The following is a 7,772-nucleotide window of genomic DNA, read 5'->3' on the forward strand; positions in this document are numbered from 1 at the left end:
CTGTTTCTGTGAATTTGACTACAGCGATGCTAAGTGGAATTATGCAGGATTTGTCCTTCTGTGCCTGGCCAGACTACTTTCTGGTTTTGTTTTTTTTAATGTTTATTTATTTTTGAGAGAGAGAACACAAATGGGAGAGAGGCAGAGACACACACACACACACACACACACACAGAATCCGAAGCAGGCTCCAGGCTCTGAGCGGTCAGCACAGAGCCCCGCGCGGGGCTCGAACCCGCGACTGTGAGATCGTGACCCGAGCCGAAGTCGGGCGCTCAACCGACTGAGCCACCCAGGCGCCCCTACTTTTCCACGCAGATTTCATCACCCAAGTGGAATCACAAATGAGCACAGTTTTGTAATGGTTTCTGCTTGGCAATACATCAGTGACGTGTGTCCACATTCGCACACAGAGCTCAGCACCTTCGTTGGTGCCTGCTGTACACTCTGCAGAGAGCTGTGCATGTCATTTGCCTAACGCGTCCCCGCTGGTGGACATTAGGTTGTTTCTAGTCTCTTTCCTAAGCCATCTTCAGTAAATGACTTCAGTCTTCATCCCCACAAAGGGGAGGGGGGTCTTTAAAACGAACGCCCACAGGTACAGTTTCCAAGCCAAAGGGAGCAGTTTACACAATGATTGTCAGATTGTACCTAGAAGGTAGGACATAAAAATGCTCATTTTCTCAGCAACTCTGGGAGTTATCATCAGCCTTTATGTAATATTTTCTAATGTGGCTGGAGGACAAAAAAAATCTCACTGCTTCAATTTGCTTCTATTCGATTGAGCATCTTTTCATATGTTTTCTGGCCGTTTGCCTTTCTTCCTTGGTGAATTGCCTGTTTCTACTTTTTACAACTTTTTCAAGGAAAAAAAAATATTCGGAAATAAAGAGGTATGTGTGCTACCCTCAGGAACAAGACCAAATAGAATTGTGCCTCCTTAAGCCTCTCAGAAGGCACCTTTGTCAACAGAATGAATGTGTTTGGAAATTCCTCCTTTAGCAGGCTTCCAGGGTATTTTATTTGTTCAATATGTGAATCATTAGCATCACAGCGGCTGAAATAATCAGCGCCAAGAAGCTTAAAGGTTTCCTTCCAGCTCCTACATCTCAGATAACAAAGAAAAAAAGCAAGTTATCTGGCCCCAGAAATACAAATTTACATTTCCTCAGGTAGCTGAGGCCAAGTGCAACTTAACATCAAGCCTGGCACCTGGTGAGCTGTGTGCAGAGAGGAAGTCACTGAAATCCTTGAGGTGTGCTTTCTTCCACGGGAGTCCCTGTACCGTCAACAAAAGAAGTCGCACAAAAAACAGGGGAGTCCTTTGCTTCCGCCACAGAATGACCATCAGAAATGTCCCTCCCAAAAGTTCATGCCAATATTCATTTAGATAACATTCTGTCACTTAGAAAACCAAGAGGTGATTCTTTACATTTTTCTTTGTTTTTTTTTTTAATTTTTATAAATAAAGAGGAGAAAATAAGCCCAGTTTCCCTAGTTTTGTGAGCAAGAGCCAAAGTCTCATGGGATTCAATCGAAAGTGTGGCCACAGGGAGCCAAGTGGGAAGGAGTCAGGTTTTGGAGGCAGGGAGAACACGGGCACACCCAGAACCACGGTGAACTCAGAGTGCTCCCTCCAGTCCGGTTGCGACAACAGTGACAATGACAGCCAGCAATAATAATAACTGCTCAAGAGAACTGTAACACCTTCACGGCAACACGTGCATTTCCTGCTCCTAGGTAGACAAAAGTCCCAAATCATTATCCCCATTGTCACTGTCACTCTTTGATATATCTCAGCCCCAATTCAGATGAACTCAAGGCACGTCTTCGTGTCCTTCCTGACAGCATCCTTTTCCTGGACATCATTTGAGCACCCTCTCCAAGCAAGACCCCTATGTAGTCGGCCAGAAAGGATTTTCTTCACTTTAGGAAAAGGAAAAGTAAGGAGCGACATGGTGTTGCTTGGCCACAGTGCTCTACCACTTAGATCAAAGGGGGAAAGTGACAGGTGACATGTGACAGGTGAAAGTGACAGGAGAGAGAAAAACTCTCTCTCCAGAAGAAAACACGAAGGGTCTAAGGAAAGATATTTGAGCATTAGAATACTTTTAATTGCAAGTAACAGAAACCCAACTTAACTTGTCCTATGGGACTCTGGCCTGGGGTGCGCCTCAAAGCCCAACACAGCAAGGCCAGAGCCATGTGGGAGCAAACTGTGTGGTTTCGGTCTCTCATCCCAGCCCCTCTCCCCCAGCATCTTCCCCAGCATCTTCGGTTCCCTGAAACCTCGTGGCAGAAAACATGGTACCCCAGGGCCACCAACACCATCACCCACAGCACCTGGGTCTGCGCATTACAGGACAGCCACTCGAGTTCTTAATTCTATGGGAGGGCTCTGACTGGCCCAGCCTGACCTAGCTAGCTGCTTTCCTAGCCATGGATGATCCGTAGGCCATCCTGGATCAGGTGTTCATCTGTGGTCAAAGGCTAGGGTCGTCTGACCTTGAAGCCCTGGGAATTCGCAACAAGCAGAAGCCATTCCTAGATATTCCAGTAGTGGGTCTGACAACTTGCCATGCACTTTTTTTTTTTTTTTGAGAGGGAAAGAGAGCACATGACAGAGAGAGGGGGCAGAGGGAGAAAGAGAGAGAATCTTAAGCAGGTTCCACACTCGAGGCGGGGCTCAATCCCACAACCCAGGATCGTGACCTGAGCCCAAATCAAGAATTGGATGCTTAACCAACTGAGCCACCCAGGGAATCCTTGCCATGAACTTCCGAATTGAAACTTTCTTTATTTTCTCTCCCTCTGCCCCTCTCCTCCTCTCATGCTCTCTCTAAATAATAATAATAATAATAATAATAATAAAATTAAAAAGCGAAAAAAGGGAGAGGGTGAATGGGTGGCTCAGTCTGTTGAGTGTCTGACTCTTGATTTTGGTTCAGGTCATGATCCTGGTCGTTGGGCCTGGTCATGGTCCAAGGTCGTTGAATTGAACCCTGAGTCAGGCTTCTCACTGAGTGTAGAGCCTGCTTAAGATTCTCCCTCTGTCTCTCTCTCTCTCTCTCTCTCTGTCTCTCTGTCTCTCTCTCTCTCCTTTTGCCTCCTCTCCCCCCCCCATTGGTAACCCCTCTCCCCAAAAAAAAAAAAAAAAAAAAAAAAGAAAACTAAAATTAAAAAAAAGAACAAGAAAGTTCCTGGCATGCACACCAGATTTCAATTCACCTAGGTAAATACCAAAGAGTGGGATTGCTGGATTGCATGGTAAATATATGTCTAACCTTATAAGGAGCTACCAAAGCTCACTGAAAGAAATAGATAAAGCTATTTCAGTGCTATATATACTAAAGAAACTGAATTTTTAATGAAAACTTTCCAACAAAGAAAGCTTTACCCCCAGATGGTTTTGTTGGTGAACTCCACTAAACAATTAAAGAGGAAATCATATCAATCCTACACAACCCTTTCAGGAATATAAAACAGGAGGCAAACTCCCCAGCTCACTATATGAGACCAGATTTACCCTGATACCGAAACCAGAGAAAGACTTTACAAGGCTACAGACCAATACGCCATACACAGATGCAAAATCCTCAACCAAACAGTAGCAAAGTTAATCCAGCAATATATGAAAAGGATAGTATATCACAACTAAATGGAGTTTATCTCAGGAATGCAAGGCAGTTTCAACAGAGGAAAATCAGTGTCATTTGTCAAAAAACCATAGATCCAGGGGCGCCTGGGTGGCTCAATTGGTTAAGCATCCGACTCGGGTTCAGTTCGTGATCTCGCAGTTCGTGGGTTGGACCCCCACATCGGGCTCTGTGCCGACAGCTCAGAGCCTGGAGCCTGCTTCAGATTCTGTGTCTCCCTCTCTCTGCCCCTCCCTGGCTCACGCTCTTTCTCTGTCTCTCAGAAATAAATAAACATTTTTTAAAAATCCATAGATCTGTATACCACAAAGAGTCAATTTTACTGTGTGAAAATTTTTAGAAGTCATGCAGAACATCAGAGGCATCCAAGATGGAATGCACACAGTGACAAATGAATCTGTCTAAGACGGATGGCTTAAGCACACTCAACCTAGTGAGGAAGGAAGGAGCTAAGACACTGTTTTGATAGATTCTGTAAGAATAAAGAAAAAAAGAACTACATAGAAACTGCGCTCTGGTTGGTAAATCTGTTTCTCCATCAGATACCGGTTATGAATTCCAAAGGTATGTTACACGTACACTAGAGTTGAGCAAATAAGTAGATATTTGGAGACAATATTGGAGATTATGAAAGTCTTTTTATTTACTCAGAAAGAAGTTACAAAAGAAGCAAGGGCGGGGGGGGGGGTGCCAGAAGGGAACACCATGGTGCTGGATTGGAGTCAGAAATATCAGCATGGGGGCGCCTGGGTGGCTCAGTCGATTAAGCGATCAAATCTTGATTTTGGCTCAGGTCGTAATTTCATAGTCCTGAGAATGAGCCCTGCATTGGGCTCCGCACTTGGCATGGAACCTATTTGCGATTATATCTCTCTCCCTCTCCCTCTGCCCCTCCCATGATTGCTCTCATGCTCTCTCTCTCTCTCTCTCTCTCTCTCTCTCTCTCTCAAATAAAATTTAAAAAAAATCAGTATGAACTCATTTGTTAAAGTAGAGATATGTGTATATGCATGTTTAGAAAACGTACATAGAAATCCTCACCTCTGTCTGCTGAGACAGCCTAGAAGCAGCAACACTCCAATATCAATAAGGACACCCAGCATCCAGATCTTGATTTCTTTTTTTTTTTCATTTATTTATTTATTTATTTATTAAAATGTTTTTTTAACATGCATCCAAATTAGTTAGCATATAGTGCAACAGTGATTTCAGGAGTAGATTCCTTAGTGCCCCTCACCCATTTAGCCCATCCCCCCTCCCCCAACCCCTCCAGCAACCCTCAGTTTGTTGTCCATATATATGAGTCTCTTCTGTTTTGTCCCCTCCCTGTTTTTATATTATTTTTGTTTCCCTTTCCTTCTGTTCATCTGTTTTGTCTCAGAGTCCTCATATGAATGAAGTCATATGTTTGTCTTTCTCTGACTGACTAATTTCACTTAGCATAATATCCTCCAGTTCCATCCATGTAGTTGCAAATGGCAAGATTTCCTTCTTTTTGATTGCCAACTAATACTCCGTTGTATGTATGTATATATATATATATATATATATATATATATATACCACATCTTCTTTATCCATTCATCCATCGATGGACATTTGGGCTCTTTCCACACTTTGTCTATTGTTGATAGTGCTGCTATAAACATGGGGGTGCATGTGTCCCTTCGAAACAGCACACCTGTATCCCGTGGATAAATGCCTAGTAGTGCAATTGCTGGGTTGTAGGGTAGTTCTATTTTTAGTTTTTTAAGGAGCCTCCATACTGTTTTCCAGAGTGGCTGCACGAGCTTGCATTCCCACCAACAATGCAAATGAGATCCTCTTTCTCCGCATCCTCGCCAACATCTGTTGTTGCCTGAGTTGTTAATGTTAGCCATTCTGACAGGTGTAAGGTGGTAGCCAGATCTTGATTTCTAAATGCTGTTCTTTCATATAAGGAACCAGGAATTTTGGAAGAAGAGGTTGATTCTAGGGGGACAGAGAATACACAAATGAGCTGGCAAACCCAGAAAATAATAGTGTTTAAAAAAAACCCAAATAAATACAGAGAACAAACTGAGGGTTGATGGGGGGGGTGGCTGGGGTGATGGGGACTGAAGAGGGCACTTGTTGGGATGAGCATTAGGTGTTGTATGTAAGCAATGAATCATGGGAATCTACTCCCAAAACCAAGAGCACACTGTATACACTGTATGTTAGCCAACTTGACAATAAATTATATTGAAAAATAAATAAATAAATAAATAAACCTGTGTGACATGCTTCCCCCAATCATAATATCAGCCTAATTATGAGAAAACATCAGACAAGTATAAACTGAGGGACATTCCACAAAATACCTGACCAGTACTCTTGAAAAGTGTGAAAATCATGAAACACAAAGTCACGACGACTGGGCAACAAGGAGACGCAAAGACTACATGCAATATGGGGTCCTGGATTGGATGCCAGAACCAAAAGTGCACATTAGTGAAAAACTAGGGAAATCCGAATAAAGTCTGTAGGTTAGTTACTAGTATTGCACCAATATTAATGTCATTTTGATAAACATACTGTGAATTAGGTACTATGTTAGTAGCAGGGGCACTGAGTATAGAGAACACGGGAGCTCTCTGCACTATTTTTGCAACTCTTCTGTAAGTCTAAGATTATTTCAAGATAAAAAGTTTCTTTGAAACCACAGATAGAAACTAGTACACAGTTATTAGAATGGCTAAAATAAAAACATTGGCAATACCAAATGCCGGTAAAGTTGCAGGGCCCACTCGAATTCTCAAAATTGCTGATGTGGGTGTTATGGAAAACAGTGTGCAGTTTCTCATAAAGGTAAACCTACGCTTACCCTGTGATTCAGCCACCCCACTTGTAGATATTTACCCTGGAGACATGAAAACTCATGTACACGCATACCTGTATTGGAATTTTTATAGCATTTCACTCATAATGGCTGACAAATAACCCAAATCTCCTTCAACAAGATAAACCGTGGGGGCTCCTGGGTGGCTCAGTCGGATCCGACTTCGGCTCAGGTCATGATCTCGTGGATTGTGGGTTCGAGCCTCGCATCAGGCTCTGTGCTGACAGCTCAGAGCCGGGAGCCTGCTTCAGATTCTGTGTCTCCCTCTCTCTCTCAGCCCCTCCCCCACTCATGCTCTGTTTCACTCTCTCTCAAAAACAAATAAACATTTAAAATGAAATTTAAAATAAAAAATTTTAAATGAATAAATGTTAAAAAAAACAAGATTAAAAAAAAAGATAAACTGTGGTATACCCAAAAAATGGAATACTACCCAGCAGAAAACAAGAAACAAACTACTGATACATGAGACAACATGGATGAATCTGAACATGGGTGAAAGAAACCAGACTCAAAAGGGTACATACCACATGAGTCCGTTTATATGACACTCTCTGACAGACAAAACCCCTGGAATGGAGAGTGGGCCAATGGTTTCCAGAGTCTGGGATTCGTGGAGGGGTTAACCACTAAGGGGTTAACTGCAAGGGATTTTGGGGGATGATGAAACTGTTCTTTGTCATGATTGTGGAGGTGGCTGCCTGACTTCATGCATTTGTCAAAACTCATAACTATACACCCCCAAAAGTAAATGTTACTATATGTAAACTATTTCTAATTAAATTTTAAAATGTGTCCACTAAATACAAAGCCAAAGCCCTCTTGACACCTCATCCCAGGCTCCTCCCTACCTTTCCAGAAGTAACTACTGAAATGAATTTAGTATCTACGCCTCTGACTCTAAAAAAAAAAAAAAAAAAGGTTTTTTTACATACTTATACGTGTGCCCATAGAAAACAACACCATTTGTGGGTTTTTAAGCATAATAAACACTCACATATCACACTGCATGTATCTTTCTTCCTCTAGCAGTCAAGGGGATTTCCAAGGGTCCCTTGGGATTTTCAAAGGTCCTTTTCAAAGGTCTCTCAAGTCATTCAGGAGTAGATGCTGATGTGTCACCAGGACCATGAGAGGACAATGCGGGCTCCGCCTACCCTCTCCCCCTCCTAGAAAGGCATCTCTAGCTATCTCTGGGCGCTCACTGCCCCGGGCTCAGCTCAGTGGGTAAAAATGAGCTGACCAGCTCCGCCCTG

The 7,772-nt window shown here is 42.9% G+C and overlaps 1 non-coding gene across 1 annotated transcript; it reads right to left on the minus strand.

Annotated features, from left to right (window-relative positions):
• Positions 1-214: 214 nt before the first annotated feature.
• TRNAR-UCG (transfer RNA arginine (anticodon UCG)) lies at positions 215-298 on the minus strand. Its single transcript has one exon. It is a non-coding gene; the product is annotated as a tRNA-Arg (tRNA).
• Between the last annotated feature and the right edge of the window lie 7,474 nt (positions 299-7,772).

This window comes from Panthera uncia, unplaced genomic scaffold (assembly GCF_023721935.1).
Source record: "Panthera uncia isolate 11264 unplaced genomic scaffold, Puncia_PCG_1.0 HiC_scaffold_1831, whole genome shotgun sequence".
NCBI classification, from domain to species: Eukaryota; Metazoa; Chordata; class Mammalia; order Carnivora; family Felidae; genus Panthera; species Panthera uncia.